Raw genomic sequence first — 19,680 nt, 5'->3', positions numbered from 1 at the left:
CTTTGCTTATGCATATGATTTTGTATTATGGTCAATTGAGAGGATTATGTAGTGAAAATTTGAAATTAAATATGCGGGAGACTAATGGAGAAGAGAGACCAGTTCAAATGTGGACATGAATATGGGATTATAGATATAATGCCTCTTGCTACTTCACTTTTGAGGATCACTTTGTTCAGCCCTTGTACACTTTATTTGGGTATCAAGCTTTTCCATCTATTAGCCCTAATATCAAGAGGTTTTTGAAACCTAATGACAATGAGATAGGAGAGAAAAATAAGCATAATTGGGGAGACTAGTGTGCATATGATTACTTCACTTGTTTTAGAGTTTTTGGGTTTGAAGGGAAACCATACAAATTGTTAGCATCAATTCTTGACAAAATTTGTATATCTGAAGATTGTAAGGTAGATGTCTGAATCCAATAAACAACATTTTGGAGGGAAGCAAAGAAAACAAACTTTTCTCCCAACCACTCTATCTTTCAGAGACTTTACTATTTGTGGCACCAAGTCTTATGATGAGATTGAAGAAAATTTGAAAAATGAGTATCACATGTATACTATGGATCCATGGAGTCATTATGATCCTGAGGGATATATTCGTGCCTGTAGAAAATCACAAAAATTGGGTAATTACATTCATCAGGGCATTGAATATGAAGAAAGCTTCAAGAATATGAAATGGTTGGAAGTACAATAGAAGCTACATGATCAAAAATAGAGAGATGGAGGAGCAAAGACAACAAGCATTGGAACAGTTTAAAGATGACATTCAAAATATACCAGATTCCCCTGTTCCAGTAACTAGGACCTTGGGTAGACCAACACTACAAGCACTGGAATAGAGTTGATGTTGAAAAGGATGAAAGAATCCTTAAATCCAACACATTTATAAGTGATGACATTTACCAACTTTTAAAATTCTTGAAAAACATTTAATTTTCACAACTTATCTTCTCTCTAAAGCCTCCAGGGTGCGAGGTATAGGCCAACCTTGGTTGTGCAGAGCCAGAATTGCAGAGGTTCACATTCGGTTAGAATGGAACTTGTTAGTTGGTAAACTTCTTTTAGGGATTCCCATAATTGCATCATCATTCCATATGAAACCTAATCTATTAATTTGGGCACCAATGAATTAGTGACTCTACTAGGGAGTTGTCTACATAGTGAGGGATTGTGAAGAAACCTAGAAGTTATTGGTTCTATAAGATTAGAAGTATAAAATGAGGAGTTTTGTGCACTCTACTAGAGAGAGAACCCAAAAGAATTTTATTATTATTTTTCCTCTATAATAGAGGTGGTGACTCTACAGTTAAAAAATATATGAACAATCAAATGGTAGTAGTTAGAAAGCAAGATACTTTCAAAAAAGGTGTCGTTGAAGTTTATGTGGGGAAGAAGATCTACACATACCAGTGAACACCAAGAGTATACTCCTAAGACGTATAATAAAAGACTATTGAATATATCAAACATGATATTGGGAAGTTGTGTGAAGGTGGCTAAGAAATTGAGAGACCTTTCTCCTAGTGATAGAGTTAATGGGACTCAGGTCCAAGAAGAAAATAATCTGGAGAATGAAACTTAATTTTAAGATCATATTCCTTTTTAGAGAAGGACTATTTTCTTTCAACAAAATCATGAAAACCCCTTGGATAATCAGTCCTTGGGTGATGAATTTGAAGATGATGAAGAAGGTGATGTTAGAGAAGGCGAAATGATTAAAGAATTTGCAAAGCTTACAAGGTCTAAGAGAGCAACAAGAGCTTTGAAAAGGTAACCTAGTGAGGTCCTATAATTGATTGGAATAACTAGGGATCAATGTGTTACACCATCACTAGAAAGAAGTAGACTAGAGAGAGAAGAAGAAAGACTTGGAATAGGTAGGATGGTGTTCTTAGATTCCTTGACAATGAACATAGACCAAGAAGATAAAATGATGTGGATAACAGAGTAGATAACCATCCACATATGGTTGAAAGAAGAAGAGATATTGATAGAGATTCAAGATAGTCTGCAAATAATCAGAACAACAATAATGCATATTATAATAATAATGCATGCAACTGCAATAATGTGCAAAACAACAAACATCCTAGAGGAAGGAATATGAATAATAATCAGAATATGCAAAGAAATAATATACAACAAAATAATAGGTTCAATCATAATGTTAGGGCTCATGTCCCATTAGAGTAGTATAGACAATTGGATTTTTATGGTATATTTGGGTTTCCAAATCCCATATCAAATGATTGAAGAACTACAATCCCCAAGTACTCTAGAAATGGAGCTATATGAGCAACAACTCATTGTATAAATTTGAAGGTAGTAATTGAAGAAATGAGTGAACCTCATGAGGATGTCCTAATGAAGTGATTTGTCCAATCTTTAACTAAAGATGCAACATAATGGTACATAAGTTTACCTAATGGGCCTTTGGGAAGTTGGCAGGAATGTGTTGGTCAACTCATTGAACATTTTGGTGACCATAATGATCCTTCTTTTTCTTTACATGAATTAATCGATATCAAGATAAATCAATATGAAACTATACTCGAATTTAACAAGAGATTCAATAAAGTGTTAAATAAGGTGCCAAGAGACATTAGGTCACTTGACATGTTTCTTATGGACTTTTACATAGACGCTTTGGATGAACGACAAGATTAGGAAGGAAAAGCCTGCCACCTTGCAACAAGCCTTCAAGATTACTTTATCTTTGGAAAACATTAGAAAGACAATAGACAAAGAATTAAAAAGGGATGATCCTAAGTTGTTAAATCCTAAGGCTCCTAAGTAAAACAAAGAAGAAGATAAGATTGACAAAATTCTTAATATGATGAAAGAAATGAATATGGGAATTGGAGAAATAATTTTCCTCCAAAGAGAAACAATCACCCTTTTATCAAGAATGATAGATATAGGTTGCAAGACACACCCTATAACACTAATTGGAAAGATGGTATACTAGTGGACACCAAGGAGACTCTAGATCCTCTCAAAAGAACTAGTCACTTTGCTAATAACAAGCCTTGGTGTGATGTTTGTTTACTACCTCACATTATAGACCAATGTGTAATTGCTCAAAATATTTGGGATGAGAAAAATAATGATAATGTTGAAAAACCTAGATGTAATGTAGTATCTAATGGACCATGTTGGGGTGAGGAATCATTAGAGGATGACTGTACAAAAAATTATACAGATGGAAGATATCAAATGAGTCAAGAGGTTTTTTCAGATAATGAAGAACTCCCATGAATACAAAAGTTGTTTGAGGAAGAGAAAGAAGCTAATATTATTGCAACAATGGAGTAGGTGAGAAGCAATTACAAGCTAAGTAATCGAGAAATAAATGAAGAACAAAGAAAAGGGGCACAGATGTTTGCCAACATGGGGGCTAAACAAATCAAAGGTAAGGACCAAAATATTAATAAGCAGGAAGAGCAACCAAAATTTACAAAGACAACAAATGAAAAGTAGTCCACTGGTAAGAATTTTCTTGACTATAATTCCTTTATAGCTCAAGCTTTATCTCAGGTAAAATTTGTTGTTCCCTAATGGAAATTATGAAATTCCTACATTACAGGAAAGAGGCTTTAAAACTGATAACTAAAGTAGAAAGTCATAAAGAAGAAAAAGAAGATGCTCAAAAGATATCGAAATATATCTAGGAACTATTGTTAATAAGGATCCTAATCAAGTCAATCCATTTTATTTAACTCTGCTCATAAATGATAAATCGGTAAAAAAATGCATGATTGATTCAGGAGTAGTTGTGAATATTATGCCTATTGATGTGATGAAAAGTTTGAATCTAGATGTTGATATTCCTTATGGTAAATGTTATGCCATGGATGACAGATCTGTTCCTATTGTAGGAGTTATAAAAGATATTGATTTCAGACTTCCTTCTTGTCCTGAAAAGGTTTATAAAACTAATATTATAGTAGTGGAGGTTTCTGCTATATATGGTATGATTTTGTCTGGACAATGGTCTGATTTAGTAGGAGACAATATTCAATTAGATTTATCTTATGCAACTATCCCAATAATTGGCAGGAATACTAAGATAGACAAGGAACCTAGGTTAGCATATTTGGTAGAAGATATCAATCTAGATCAAATGACTTGTTTTTGCCATACAAAAAATAGACAATTTTCAAGTAAGTATCACTAGGGAAGCTTTGCAAAAGGTGAATCCCATTTACGAATGCATTACCATAGATCATGAGAAAGTATGGAGGATGAACTTTGATAGATCATGTTCCAAAGAAGTAAATGGTGCATGTATTTCTCCTAAAGGTAAAACTTTCAATTATTCATTCTTGTTATCTTTCGAGTGTACTAACAACATGGCTGAATATGAAGCCTTGTTGTTAGGATTAAGGATATCAAATAAATATGGTATTAAAATTTTGAATGTTTTTGGTGATTCTGACCTAATTGTATCCCAAGTTAGAAATAAATTTCCTACAAAAAGGACAAAGATGAAACAATATAAGAATGGGGTATGAGATACTATTGAACTTTTTGATGCATTTAATATAACTTCGATAGATAGATTTTTAAAAATGTTCTGGTAGATTTTTTGGCTAATTTGGCAATCAAGCAAGGTAGTATTCCTTATATAGATATCACACGAATAGAAATAAAAATTAGGCTGGCAGTTCTTGATAATTTGCACAATTGGCAAGTTTTTGAAGATAATAGGGACATTATCAATTTTCTTGCATGTGAAGGAAGGTATGAAATAAAAATTATAGACTTTAATAATCTTGTAGAAGAGGTTGATGGGAAAGAGATGTTATTTGATAAAGGAGTCATTCAGTTAAAAACCAACAAAATTCCTAAAGGATTTGTAGCATTGGAAAGGGTATTCAACAATAAGGATGCTAAAGAAAAGGATAAGATTACTGTTAAGGATGAAAAGGATGTTGAAAGAATAAATCTAGGGATTGAATGCTCCCTTAAAGAAGTGTTTATAAGGAATAAATTGACCTCTAAAATTAGGCAATATATCATTAATTTATTGAGGAACTATAGACATGTTGTTAGAATATATAGTCCACCAATATAACTGAGAGGGGTGGGGGGGTGGGTGATTCAGTTATCCAATTAGTTTCACAATAATCAACCTTATTAAACTTTAGCCATATGAGTAATATAATCAAAAACCACAACAAGATACTCATACACAATTAACACCATACATGTTAACTAGGGAAACCCTTGATTAGAAGGAAAACCCCAGTGGGGATGGTACCCACAAGATGATGTACTAATATAAACATTCCTTGCTAGAGGATGGACCCTGTTAGGAGTCAATAACAAGATTCAGTACATATCAGTCCCTGTTACAAGACTTTGAATCCTTGTTAGGAGTTGTGGAAGACAACTGGACCCACTTGTCCAAACAACTTCAAGGTTAAGATCAATGAGCCCATTGTCCAAATGATCTTTGTATTATTCCTTACAGAATAATAGAAATGAATTATCTTTCCTTCATTTTCCTCTATCCTATCAACCAGACTTCTGCTCCTTTAGATCTTGTAACCAAATCACAAAACTCACATCCAATGATCCCTTGGATCAGTTACTCGCATTCAGTAAACACTCTGATCCTTTTTGCACTTCCTTAATCACTTCACATACTTCATACCTTACAAACAAGGAAAACAAATTTCCTTTATACCATATCTTCAAAATAATTCCTTGAGTTGGCCTTGAGGCTTTCTCATAAATAAGATAATTAATTAATTACAATTATAGTAGCATTGTTGGCTCACAGTCTACACAACTTCTCACATGTACGATACTAGGGCTTGCACACTAGTTGACATCACCATCAGACTATCTTCTATCACTGGTTGACTGTGCATCTTCTCATTACATCTTGGATGAAAGATATTAACCAAACATCATAATGTTGTTCTCAAGCACTCTATTTATGTACTACTCTTAGTAAATCAGGTACAACTTTCGTACATCTTTGACTTAGACTCTACGCACTTAACCGTGTCTTCAGGACATAGTGTAGAACATGTCCCTAGTCACACATCACCAAACAATAAATCCATTATTCGTACAAGTAAAATCTTTGCCTATTACTTTGCCAGTCTTCATAGACTTACTACTATGTTGACATCAATGACAAATGCAGTCATGAATGCAACATGTCAATACTCTCCAATGCTTAGGATACTCCCCCAGTGTAGTATCATCAGCATTCATGCTAATGCATTTGTTTGCATGGTCAGATGATGACATCAAAGCTTATAGAGAGGACCTCTTCCAACATGAAGTACCATTGAAATCAAATGCTAAACCTTTTAGGTAAAGGCAAAGGCCTATAAACCCTACTCTTACTCCCAAAATGAAAGAGGAGTTAATCAAAATGAGGGATGCTAGGATTATCAACCTAATTAGACAGTCAACATGGGTTTCTAATTTGGTCCTAGTAAGAAAAAAGAGTGGGGATATCAGACTGTGTAGACTTTAGAAATCTAAATATCTCACCTCTCAAAGACAACTATGCCTTCCCTAACATGGAAGCATTATTACAGGGAATGAATTTCTATCGAAGATGGGTGGATTTTAAGGATATAATCAAGTCAAGGTGAAAGAGGAGGAATAATACAAGACAACTTTTGCTACACCATGGGGAACTTATGTGTATGCAATAATGCCTTTTGGGTTAACAAATGCAAGGCCTACCTTCCAAAGAGCTATGGATGTAGCTTTTGATGGTTTGATTCATTTTATCATGGTAGTATACCAAGATGATCTCACAACTTTTTATAAGAAAGCAGAGGATCATTGTGAACATTTGGAAAAAAATCTTTAAAAGAGTTTTGGAATATGGAGTATCTCTAAACCCTAAAAAATGTCATTTTGCTGTTACAGAAGGAAAATTTCTTGGTCACATTGTATCCAAAGAAGGGGTAAGGATTTGCCCAAAGAGAGTTATTGCCATAGATAAGATACAAGTTCCAAAAACTTTAAAGGCAATTCGATCATTCTTTGGACAAATTAATTTTGTTAGAAAATTTGGTTCAAAAAATTTAGAATTAGTCAAGCCTATTTCTAAAATGATGAAGAAAAATGCAAAAAATTCCTGGAATGATGAAACATTGAAAGCATTTGGAGATATTAAAAAGGCTATTATAGAGGCTCTTGTGTTAAGGTCTCCTAATTTTTCTAAACCTTTCCAATTATTTTCCTTTACATCATTTCATACTATAGTAGTTGGTCTATTACAGAAAAATGAGGATGGTCATGAGTAGCCCATTGCATTTTTTAGCAAAAGTTTGCAAGCATCTGAGTTAAACTATGATATTACTAAAAAACAAACTTATGCTCTAGTAAATGTTGTAAAGCCTTTTAGGCCATACTTGGTAGGTGCACAAATAGTAGCATATGTTCCTTATGTTGTTGTTAAAGACATTTTCAAGCAATCACAAGTTACAAGTAAAAGATTTAGATGGATTAACTAGGTGCAAGAATTTAATATAGACAGACAAATTACTAAATTGGTTAAAGGACAAGGACTGGCTAAACTCATGGCAAAATCAAACTACGAAGCTAATCAAGTAAATCAAGAAAAAGAAGATCATAGTGAAGCAAGAATTGAAAGATTTCCATGATATATTGATATTGTCTTCTTCCTAAGAACTATGGGTTTTAAAGAAGGAAAGACATATAGTCAAAAAAGAACTATAAATTTGCAGTCTGAAAAATATGCTCTTATTAAAGGTGATCTTTACTAGAAAAATAGAGATGGTATATTACTTTTTTGTGTGGATCCCTATCAGTAAAAAAAATATTGTTAGAGATGCATAAAGGAGTATGTGTAGGCAATTTCTCTGCTAAACTATTGCACATAAAATTCTAAGAGTTGGTTACTTTTGGCCAACAACTTTTAAGGATAGTTATGATTTTGTCAGAAGATGTGAGGAATGTCGAGAATTCTCTAGCAATTTGAAGTTTAATGGTGTCTTACCCATGAGACCTATGCAATCAAAAGAACCATTTCAAATGTGGAGAATCGATTTCATAGATGAAATTACAAAAAAATCAAGCGAAGGACATAGATGGATTCTAGTTGTGACAGATTATTTTTCAAAATGGGTTGAAGCTATTCCCATAAGACAATCTACTCATAAGGTGGTCATGAAATTTTTGATGGAGAATATTATTTTTAGGTTTGGAGTACCTCACGAAATTATTCTTGACAATGCTATGTGTTTCAGAGCAAAAAAACTTACTGAATTCTGTAAAACCTATGGTATTACTATATCTTACTCTACTCCTTATCATCCACAAGGGAATGGGCAGGCATAATCTATCAATAAGAATATACTTAAAATTATCAAGAGACAGTTGGATAAGAATAAAAAAGCATGGGACTCCATGTTGAATTTGGCTATATGGGCAAAAAAAAAACATTTAAGAGATCCACTATTTTTTTCTCCTTTTGAACTAGTATATGGAAAACAAGCAAGAATGTCAATACATAATTTAGTACCTATTTATAATTTCACAAATCAAAAAGGTTCATAAGAATTGGATCCATTGGATGATAGATCAAATGCATTAGGTGAACTTGAAGAGAATAGGAGGGCACCTCATGAGAAAAATATGAGGCAGCAACAGAAACTGAAGATATTACATGACAAAAGAGCACAATGTAAAAAATTTCAAGAAGGAGATTAGGTCTTAAAATAGAATGCAAAAGACCAAGATAGAGGAAAACATGGTAAATTTGAAGCCTTGTGGCTTGGGCCATATGTTGTCACTGGTAAGAATGGTGAGGATGCTTATTACTTGCAGGATATTGATGGATATGATCAGGAATTATCTACTCATGGTCAATACTTAAAATGATTTTTCTTCCAAATTGGAAAATCAGGTGTACTCCTAAACCTTCTTTCCCTTTTTTCTTATTTTGTTTTGTTTTGTTTTGTTTATGTTGTTATTTTTCCTCTCTCGATCTAGCTATTGGTCTGCTTATTCGAGAGATAATTGAATTCTTACTACACCCACAAGGGGGTGTATGTCCCTAATTAGAGCCATTGGTGGAACCCAATATTTTATAAACATTTTTCCACCTTTTATTTTCTTTGATTATTTTGTATCTTTTGATTTGCCATTAGTGTTGTAAATTTCTTACCGTTAACATACCTTAGATTGATTATATGGTTGTGATCAAATAAAATAATCGCTTATTTCATTTGTTTGTGTTGGCAGAAAATTACAATTTTCCATCTAAAGTTAGAGGCTTCTCTTGCAAATTGCACTCCTAGGGCTTACTCATCACATAGCAATCCCTATCAATTGATCTTGGTTCTGATCTTATTGAAATTATGAGAGATATCTTCATTTTTGCACATATCGCTATAACTACAATGATGAAACATCTAGTATTGATATATTCTATAGCGATAACAATAGGGTTAACTTCAAAGTTTGGTGAAGCATCACTATATCATACAACGATCAAGGTTCATCACTATGCGAGGAAGACATAATGTGAATATAGTGACGAGCGATAAAAGGAAGCATGTCACTATGACCTTTAGTGATGGTAGTAAGGTTTTGGTCTTGGCGATTAGCGATAAGATGGAAGATATCGCTATATCATATAGCGATTGATGTTTTTAGTGATCAAAGGAAGGCAATTTGTGTTGCACACGACCAATGATGAAGTTAGGTGACCACTATGTTCTACATCGATAAATAGATAGAATTTTAAGAAGGCATCACTATGTATCATAGCAATAGATCAGGAATGATTGTAGATCACTTTTGGAGTAATAGAGATATAGTGATTACTGATGAGCTTTTGCATATCGCTATGTGTTATAATGAAAGGATAAAACTTGCCTCAAAGACTAAGGTTCTTGATTGCCATAACTTATAGCAAGAACATCAATCGGAGATCGCAGATAGAGGACTTTCACTATAGCGATGAGAAACGAAGTTATTACCATTTCTATAGCAATAAATATAAAAATAAAAATGGTTTGTTATTTTCAGGATTGAGACATAGTGATCAAAGGTATGCATTTCTTTTTCACTAAGAGTTACAGTGATCAAATGTTTGAATACATTTTATAAGGCACAAAAGTAATTATAGGGAGTGATCTCTGACAGTCAGTGTTGTGTTACAATGAACAAAAAAGATTTATGGTTTCAATTCATGTGGGAAATAAATGCACGAACGCTGAGTGTCTTGTAATAAACAGGCAATGATTCTATGTTCTATACACAAAATTTCATAAAAAGCTATAGGATTTTATGTTACATACACACCTTTGCAGAAAAATCATTATAGAGAGAATTTTGCAGAGAAGCATGGAGAGTTCTAGTTCAACACAAAAGAGGAAAGTTGAGAAGGTAAAAAAGAGTAAGGTAGAAAAGAAGCAAAAAGCAGAGGATGAAGTCCCTTCCAGAAAGTTGAACAAAGGTTTGGTTGAGCAAATGGATTTTGCTAGGCCAAAGTCTAGAAGAAGCAAGTTTGCTTCTCTAGAAAAACTAGAAGATAAATACAATAAATTTGGAGATGTTTTGATGAGGACTAGGGGATATTAGCTTTTTCTTTACCACTATGTTTGAAGAAACCATAAAGCACCTATTTGTCTTCCTTGGGAGAAGAATTTAGGGAAGGCAATAATGGCTAATGTATTTGTGAACATGGAATTTCTTAAGGTCATCATCAACAAGTATAATGCTAATGACATATGTATATATGATAATACTGGGGAGAAATTCATGGAGATATCAATTGATTCTTTGAACAAAGTTTTCAAATTAACAAATGGTCTCACTGAGAAGTTATCATTCATAGAGTTGAAGAATGAATATGAGAGATCAAACATCTCATATATGTAGTCGAAACTAATGTTACATAAAATAGTCAGAGAGGCCTTAAGTACATTAGATGGACCTCCATTCAATACTAATATGTTCAAAACATACTTAGACATGACATATTAGTCTTGTGGAAAAGTAGGAAGAATGAAAGTTCTTGACTTGATGGAGATTGGACCTATGGTGTTAGCATTTGACATTCAAATGTTGAAGCCCAAACCTTATGATTATACATAGTATGTTGTTGATACCATTCATACTCCTTTTGTCAATTTTAATGATGTTGAATATCTAGCTTTTAAGCATTATTCTATACTTATGCATATGATTTTGTATTATGGTCAATTGAGAGGATTATGGAGTGAAAAGTTGAAATTAAATATGCAGGAAGCTAATGGTGAAGAGAGGCCAGTTCAAATGTGCACATCAGTATGGATTATAGTTACAATGCCTCTTGCTACCTCACTTTTGAGGATCACTTTGTTTAGCCCTTTTATACTTTATCTAGGCATCAAGTTTTTCCATCTATTAGCCCTAATATCAAGAGGTTTTTGAGACCTAAAGACAATGGGCCGGGAGAGAAAATTAAGCATAATTAGGGAAATTCGTGTACATATGATTACTTCACTTGTTTTAGAGTTTTTGGGTTTGAAGGGAAACCATACAAATTGTCAACATCAATTCCTGACAAAATTGCATATTTGGAGATTGTAAGGCAAATGTCTGAGTCTAGTAAACAACATTTTGGAGGGAAGCAAAGGAAACAAACTTTTCTCCTAGCCATTCTATCTTTCAGAGGGTTTACTATCTCTGTCACCAAATCTTATGATAAGATTGGAGAAAAGTTGCAAAATGAGTATCACATGTATACTATGGATCCATGGAGTCATTATGATCCTAAGGGATATATTCATGCCTATAGAAAATCACAAAAATTGAGTGATTAAATTCATTAGGGCATTGAATATGAATAAAGCTTCAAGAATAAGGAATGGTTGGAAGTACAACAAAAGTTGCAAGATCAAAATAGAGAGTTGGAGGAGCAAAGATAGCAGACATTGGAACAATTTAAACATGACATTCAAAATATACCCGATTCCCTTGTTCTAGTAACAAGGACCTTGGATAGACGAGCACTACAAGTATTTGTAGAACCAGAATCAGTATGCAAAGAACATTAACAAATAAAGTAAACATTCACAAACCAAAAACTAAATTCACATATATGCTTAGACAAAGAAAGAGAACAAGAAGTGCAAACCTCACAAGAGAAAACACTCCATGCTTTCTTGATTCTGTAGATGTGTCCTTTTGCTGTGGATGTATGCTCAAGATGCTCAAAAGCTGCTTCAATGGAGATGGGTAATGGCAAATTGGTAGCTTTGTGAGCTCTCAATTTGGCATTATAAGGGTATGGTTGATGGCTTTGGTTCTCAAAATAGCATGGTAACTTTAGCTCAAAGATTGTTGATGAAATGGCTTGGGATGGGATTCAATTTATAGGCTAAGGGGTAGAGAGATGGAGGGCTTAGATGCAAGGATGGATGAAGGCTTAAGGAGGGCTAAGATGCACTCAAAGGGGAGCACATGGATTGTGCTTGTTTAGCACCAATGGGAAGGTGACACTTGTCACAAGGAGGATGAGTGTGAGAGGGTAGGGTAAAGGGTTGGTTAAAGTCATGATGAGTGGGGTTGAGTATGTAAGAGGGATGTAAGAGGAATGAGTGTGGAAGAGGGAAGAGTGTGGAAGATGGATGTAAGAGTCATGAGTGGGCTTGTAAGAGTCTTTTATGTTTTGTAAGAGCACTCATGACTTAGTGGTTGGGTTTTTTGAGGGGAGACTTTGGTTTGGATTAGGAAAGTCTTAAACTTGTTTAAGGAATGTGACAACATTAGGGGGTGGATTAGGCTTGGGTTTAGGATTAGATTAGGGATGTTAGAGATGTGCAAGTGGATGGCATTAATGAGGGTGGGTGAGTTAGTGGCTAAGCTTGGTTAGTATGGGTGGATGGGGTGGATTAGGCTAAATGGAGGATTAGAGATAGGTTAGGGGTTTTTGAATTTGAGGATTTCATTTATCAAATAGATTTATTTAATAAATGGGGATTTTTGGAATTAGATAGGAGAAAAGGATTTAATTGATAAATAATAGATTATTTGATTTATCAATTAGGACTATAGATGATTAATTAAATTAATCAACTAGGGGATGACAAAGGATTAATTAAATAAGAATTTAATTAATGATGCCTTTAGAGATGGCTAAATTAGATTACCAAAGCAGTGTAATCAAATTTAGGTGTCTACAGTATTGGCACATGATGTTCAAATATTTAATAGAGTTGATGCTGAAAAGGATGAACGACTCCTTGAATCCAACAAATTTATAAGTGATGACACTTTTGTCAAATCTAAAGAATTCATTGTTGTTTTGTACAATTTTAGAGGCAAGAAGTTGAGGCAGAGTGTCCAAAACATTACTCCAAAGAATGAGCAAGAGTTGATGGCCAATTTAAAGGAAGACATCAAAAGTGAAGTAGAGAACATGACTTGAGCAAGAGGGAGTTAACTACTCAATGAAGCAGGGATCATGGTTATGCTTAGATGGGATTTAAGTGCTTCTTATATTTTTGATAGTTTGATTAAATTTGGAAAGAAGGATATGAAGCTAGATGTGCAAGGTGTCAAAGATGTGATTATTGGTTCAAGGTTTGTTGAAGATGAGAAATCAATGCTATTACGGGCCCTATATCCTCAACACAAAAGGCCACAAATTATTGACATTAATCAAGCTTTTGGACATTTAATGGCTTTTAAAGTAGGGGTGACCAACCCTAATAAGTGAACAACTATACAAGTTGACATTGCTCTGTTTAACCAAGCCCAAACGAAGCAACATTTGAGAGGGACAATTGGAGAGCAATTTATGAAAGCTTGCTCAAAGTAGGAAAGTCACAGGTGTAGCCCATGTTTAAGTCATCTGATGATGCTTTAAAAACTAAATTAAAGAAGCTACAGGAAGAAAACACAAGATTGAAGGATGTGTCATTAATTCAAAGGGATATATCTGGCTCAATATTGAGAAATCATTTCAAAATTTTGCTAATCAAATTAGGGAAGGTTTAGGATCTATATAATGTATATAAACCTACCACCCTACAACATAATGAGGTGTACAAAATGGTTGAGGAAAAGAACAATCTTGTAGAGGATGAGGACATCCAAGAAGTAGATAAATTGATCAATGATCACACTATATACTTGTAAGAATTTAAGATCACTTTTCAGTTGTTTGAAGAATTGGTGACAGAACATGGGGTTTTATCTTGGCATGATGCAGATGGTAATATAATTGACCGAAAGACATGGATGGGTATTTGTCGTGTGATGTAGGATCAAGTCCTAGGAGCAGTAAAAAAAGATGACCTAGAGATGATAAAAACAAGCGAGTAAATTGAGCAAATGTTTGAGATTGAAATCAAAGCTTGAGAGGTGATCAACGATGCATATTTTCTTGAGGATCATAAGTATCATGAACAAATTAAATATTTTAATAATTTTACTAAGGTATCATCACCAAATTTGACACAATGAATCTTTCTCTTTATAAACTTATTTTGGTTACCCGACAATTGATTATTAGTTAGTCAATTAGTTCAAATTTTGTAAATGAAGGGTCATGCCCTTTCATTTTGTAACCAATTCGATGTCTATAATTATAAGGACCAAATTTCTAAATAGATATCATCATAATAATTACTATCATATACTTCATATACACATTTTATTGAAAGTCAATCCCGTTGTTTACTTCAGATTGTGTTATTTGTATGCACCAACAACACATGTATTTATGGTGAAAGCATTTCAAATTCAATACAAGGATTCACATGCTCGGTTGATCTTTTGGTGATATCATTTTTGTCTCATTTATTTTATTTCCTCACATCAAATTTTAAATTTTCTCTAATTGATTGCTCAATTGATTGAATGCACTAAGTGATTTTAGTGTTTGGAAAACAATGATATTGTATTGATAAATCAATCTTCACTACTATCTTATTGGGCTCTTCAGGGGAGTTAAATGCAATAAGACTAAGTATTGGAATTTGCTTAAGTATTCAACAATTCAAAGATCATTAAAGTGATAACAATTTATCTCAAAGGGATTTATTGTTTGTCTCTGAGGGTTACATTAAACATTGTGAATGATTGATAGAAGAATGATAAAGAATCCATTGGTTAAGGTACTGGTCTATTGATTATTGTTTTGAGTCTTCATGTTGATTGTAGAAAGGACATACATCCAAGTGGAAAAAGGTCAAAAAATTCAATACATTTATATATTACACCTATAAACAATTACCAACTTTTAAAATTCTTGAAAAACATTTATTTTTCACAACTTATCCACTGTAAAAAGCCTCTAGGGTGTGAGGTATAGGCCTACTAGCCTTGGTTCTGCAGACCCATAATTACACAGGTTCACATTTAGTTAGAGTGGAACCTATCAGGTGGCAAATTTCTATTAGGAATTCCCATAATTGGATCATCATTCCATAGGAAACCTAATCTGGTAATTTGGGCACCAACACTTTTCCTAAAAGTTACTCTTTTTTCATTATGAAGTAACCAACATTGATAGAGAACTTTGCAGTTGGATTCAGAGGTTCAACTGACCCAAACTACATATTACAACTTTAGTCTTGTTTCTCTTTACTATCGAATTTGAATTTTTTGACAACTATACATTATCATTCTTTTGAAGAAATTATGTTTTGAAATGAGAAACTATTTTAGAAGAATGTATGTTTTGAAATATTCTGAGATGTGCAGTAGAAAATTAATATTCTTTTTCAGTGATGAGAAAAATTGGAAACACCATTTTGATGAGAAAACTTGGAAATGTTTCAATATTTTCTTTCAGTGTGTTCCCTGTGATGGTTTCAATATTTTACAGTTTTGAACCCTGACTGTATATCTAACCAATTTGGTTCATGCCAAAACCCTATTGCTATGCTCTGAGTGAATGAAGTGTGTTGTTTCCTATTATCAATTTTAAAGACTTTTGTACATGATAATTGTGTAGAGATCCCAATATCTAAAATAACAAAACTGTCACTCATTATTGCAGCTAGAGGCTCTTACCATGCAAAATCTTAAATAACAAAACTGTCATTCATTATGACTATAATGATTACTGTCAATAGCATTATCCTCTATCATGTTACAATTTGACATCTCTTGAGATCTCTCTTTAAAAGAAGCATCATGATCTTGGTTTCTCTTTAAATGCATTTTATGTTAGATAATCATTAGATATTTGTACTTCACATAATTCTTATTTCTAGAAGGTAAATGGATGAATTATTGTTCTATTTCGAAAAACTATATTTTGACGTTATTAGCATCTTATCATGTTAGTCCTTTCTATTCATAATATTTGTAACATGTTGTGGTAGATTTTGCTGCTTTGTGTATGGCTGATCAATATCATGAACAATTTTTTGCTCTCAAGCACTCCAACTCTGTTGCATTCTCTTTACTATTACATTAGTTATAATTCTTGATTGTTTGTATCATTTGGTTGCTTGTTTCTTCATGTGGATACAAATATTTCTTTACTAGCATCAAATATCTTAGTGTCTTCTATTCATGTATCTGTTACTAATCAACAGGACCCTAATCATTATATTATTTCATATTTTTCTAGTTGGTCTCAGCATATACTTTGATTTTATTTTTACTTTCGTGACTCTTTATTTTTTGATGATGACTTCCATTGATATATCATGCTTGTCACCAAAATCCTTAAGAGGCTATATCATGGAAAATCAAGCTAAGTTTTGGATATCCTTTGTATGTATCTTTCTATTCATTTGCATTTCATAGAATTGTATTGGCTTGGCTTGTATGTATCACCTTCCTTTAGCCAACCTTGGTCAGCAATAGAATATTATTCATAGCAAGAACCCTTAAAGCATGATGATCCACTTTACATGATAGATATGAAACAACTTTGAATTCATTCACTTTTTTATATGCTGTCCTTAGTCTTGTATCTTTTTATACCTCTGTCGGTACTCATTGTTTCCTTACTGTGAATGATTCTTATAGTCAAAACCAAACATTGTCTTTGGATTATATATTGATGTTTCTTTATGTTCAAATTGTAAATGTATAATTTTATTTCATCTTATTACACTGTTCTTGATAGTGAAAATTTGAATATTTTGGATTATGATTTCATTGACGATGTTTTGTGACTGATTTGATATAATGAATTTGATTGCATTAAATGTATCTACTTGTACTTGCACATGAAATAACTCATTAGTAGAAAAGAGGCAACTCTATCTTTGACCTTTTTGATGCTTTTCTTTTCCCTCTTTGATTTCAATATGCTTTATATGGCGGTAGACTTTTACAAATAAACATACACACTATCCACATAGTTTTGAAATGCTTTAGCACAACTTTGAAACATTTTTGATGGTAAAACCATTTGAAATAAAATTATGAACTGTCTATTATATTCCTCTTTCCATTCTTCAAGCCGCTTTGTTGCTAGGCTTTTCAAAAGCAAACAAGATTTCATTATGGGACTTCAGTTGCATTAGTCCTGTTTGTTAGTCTTTTTGTAATGTTTGGTTGTAGTATTAGATAGCAATAAAATAATCAGAATACTATGGTTTAGTAGATGTTTACCAGAAGGAGTAGACATTAGATTTTTCCTGGGTATATTTATGGGGCAGCAATTATGCAGCCACAAAATTAATTAGTCATATGAAGGGAAACACTTAGTTTTATTTTTCAAACCTTATAAAAAGTTATATTAAAAAAATCATATTGGTGGTTGGATAGCCATTACCTATGTAGGGCTCCATGCTTCTTATGTAGAGTGACTTCTGATGAGCCACCACTCTCAAAAGAATTTGTTACAGAATCATTTATAATTAATTAGTAGATAAAGAATTTGGTTAGAATAGTTTGCTAGGTTATGCTTGTTAAAAAGTGCCATATTAGAATAAGGAATTGGAACTGGACTCAATGCCTTGTGAGGGAAGGTCCTTACCATACCAGAAAAGGTTGTATAAGATTTTTTATTGAAAAAAATAGTGTTCAACATTAGTGGCAAATTGAAAATTATTAGTGGCAACATTTGCGCAAAATGGAATTTATAATCTATGTCGGGTTTCTGTAAGTAATCTATACTTACAACTTAATCCCAGGTCTGAGCTTATAGCTAAAAATGAGGGAGATTGGTAATTTTCACCATGATAAGAACCTAAGATTCTGAAGGTTGTTCAATTGTATTTTGACATAGATATAGATAGTGTGCCCTGTCCTGAGCTTTATGCAGATTTCTCATTGCATTTTGGGAAAGAAGTATTGAAAAAGAAAATGAAACAATGTAAAAATGGTTCATTCTTTTATTATTAGGATTTAATTATATGAGTTTTTAGTAAAATTCATTGATCTATGTTTTATAAGCAGTGGTTCATATAAATCTTTTTTATTTTTATGAGGGTGAATTGAACCCTTAACATGTATTGGATTTAGGTGATGTTACTCAAGCTAAAGCACAAGGGCTTTCTTGGAGGTCACCCATCTTAATACTACTACTTCAGCTCAAACACACTTAACTACAAAAGGTTCCTCTATAGCTTAATCCAATCTACTCGCAATTCTACTTGCAATCCTATTTGCAAATCCTTCACCAAGTATTGTGCTTTATTGATCTTGTTAATTATAGGTCATCATTATTTATTGTGATTTTTCCTATTTTTATCCACAAGAGTATTTATCATATAATCACGATAGACAAAGAAACAACAACATGGACATAGAGATATATCTCCGACTTATCTTTCCTTTCATATTTCCACCCCTCGTTTTTAGGTTTTGAAAAAAACCCAAGAAATAAATTGCATGATTATGAAGCAAACATGTTTTTTTTTGGTTAATCTTGGGCATTATATTTGTTTCTTTTTACACCTTATTTATAAACTCCTATTTCGATCTCCTTTGCAATAAAATTTAATGATGGCAAGCTTTTGAGCAAGCTTGCATTTGGCTGAACAGAGAAATCAATAAGAAAGTGAATGCTAGAAAAGAAGATTTATTCAGGCTAATGCAGATTCAAGATCATAAAAGCATCGTTTGGATGGAGGATCCCTTAGGTTGGACTACTTGGGTGGTCAATTACTATGATGTTCTTAATTAGATAGTCCTTCTTCTCCTCTTTTTGTTATGTTGTACAACTAATACTGTTCTTCCTTAGTGAGGCTTGGCCTCCTTGTTGATTTTTGTGGTGGTACTTTGGTTGCTTTGTATTTTCTGGAACTCTTATATCTAATAGAAAAAATAATAATTTATTGATGGCAAAAAATTATGTGTTTTGGCAACATTTATGTTATTTAGTGATTGAGATAAGTGTAGGGATTTTGATGTCAACTCCATAATTTAAAGTGGACAAGTTCTGATTGTGTTAAAGTGAATTATATTACCTCCATAGGGTTATTGTTTTCCATGTGAATTTAATCTCATTTAGATTTTGGAGATATATACCTTCTACCATAAATTTTTTAATTTTTATTGTAACTTATAATTTAAGTAACTTATTAAAAGATCTCTTTGTATACCTATGTTGTTATACATTTTAAGAGTCTATTTTTGAGCTAGAATTAGTGTGGAATTGTCATTGATAAATTTTTATAATTTTCAATGCTGGATGGTCAAATGGGGAGTGAAAATACTAATATATATTCTAATTTTACCAACAAAAAAAAAAAAAAAAACA

Source organism: Cupressus sempervirens, chromosome 3 (genome assembly GCF_028749045.1).
Source record: "Cupressus sempervirens isolate cs-2001-9-10 chromosome 3, ASM2874904v1, whole genome shotgun sequence".
Lineage (NCBI taxonomy): Eukaryota > Viridiplantae > Streptophyta > Pinopsida > Cupressales > Cupressaceae > Cupressus > Cupressus sempervirens.
Note: the sequence above shows the minus strand (reverse complement) of the source record.